This window comes from Helianthus annuus, chromosome 13 (assembly GCF_002127325.2).
Source record: "Helianthus annuus cultivar XRQ/B chromosome 13, HanXRQr2.0-SUNRISE, whole genome shotgun sequence".
In the NCBI taxonomy this organism is placed as follows: Eukaryota; Viridiplantae; Streptophyta; class Magnoliopsida; order Asterales; family Asteraceae; genus Helianthus; species Helianthus annuus.
In genome coordinates this window covers 169,098,618-169,099,683 of record NC_035445.2, presented here as the reverse complement: position 1 = coordinate 169,099,683, position 1,066 = coordinate 169,098,618, and the positions used below count along the sequence as shown (strand labels likewise).

Below are 1,066 nucleotides of genomic sequence, written 5' to 3'. Positions count from 1 at the left end.
GGACCTAGTTCTATAGAGTTTGCTATACACATATAAAATAAGTACATGCTCGCTTGACGCCTTATTTAGATCCTCCGGATTAGGTGTTGACTTTGCTGTATATGTAGCTTGCTTTTTTGCACTTCAAGAAAAATGATTGGTCCTGTTGTTATACATGTTCTAATGACTTCTTATATGTGTGCATTGTGCCGTAATTGCAGTTGTTTACATGGTGGAATTTATGACTTATAATGGCTATCTTTTGTGAATATTTTAGAATAGATGTTTTCTTTCTGTGTCCCCTTTCTTTTTATCGGCAGGCACTTGGAGGGGCCATTTAAAATCTAAAGGCTAAAACTCACAGACATCAAGATTGACATTAAAAGAGTCCCTAATAAGAAAACCATGGTTACTGGTAAAGGTATTGGGTTTTTATTGTACTGTATATGTTGTTCTTTTGTGGTTTGTTAGATCAATTGAAGTTTTGTTATTTGCAGATGTGAAGAACAAGTGAAAGAGCAGTTCTTAGGGAAGAAAGATTATCTTCTAATTTGTATGTTCTTGAAAAAAACGGTACAACTTGAACTTATTATTAGTTAAAAAAAGTGTGTTATTTAACATGTCGGTGAGCACCCAGATTTTGAAAGCTCAAGATGGCTGTTCATTGTGAGGAAAAATGGAGAAACGTGGATTTGACGAGTTCATTTCATCATTTGCAACATCTTCAGCCATTGTTTATAGTTATTACTTCAACTGGGAGCTCTGTGTGCGGACCTGGTTGAAAAAAGACGGGCCAAGATCTGATAAAAACACGTACTCTGTTTTAGTCACTGATGCCGCCGGCATCGTGGGACCCATGTCAGCATCGTCTTGAAGTGCCCACGGTGTTTTAGGGTTGTATAATTTTAATGATTGTTACGATCCTACCTCAAAAGGGCTCGTCAACATTTGTTGGAAAAACGTGGGATTTTAATATTGTTACGCTCCAATGAAGAAAGCCAGTGAGGAAATTGCGCATACGTATAATCATATTTACAGGTTGGCTTTAACGGCTTTAAGGTTTTTATGGTTTATGGACCGTGGGTGA

At 37.1% G+C, this 1,066-nt stretch overlaps 1 long non-coding RNA gene across 1 annotated transcript; it reads left to right on the top strand.

Moving 5' to 3' along the window:
- Window positions 1–293: 293 nt before the first annotated feature.
- Window positions 294–740, top strand: LOC118485549. The gene is made up of 3 exons (XR_004876609.1): window positions 294–400; window positions 485–532; window positions 617–740. It is a non-coding gene; the product is annotated as an uncharacterized LOC118485549 (long non-coding RNA).
- Window positions 741–1,066: the final 326 nt, after the last annotated feature.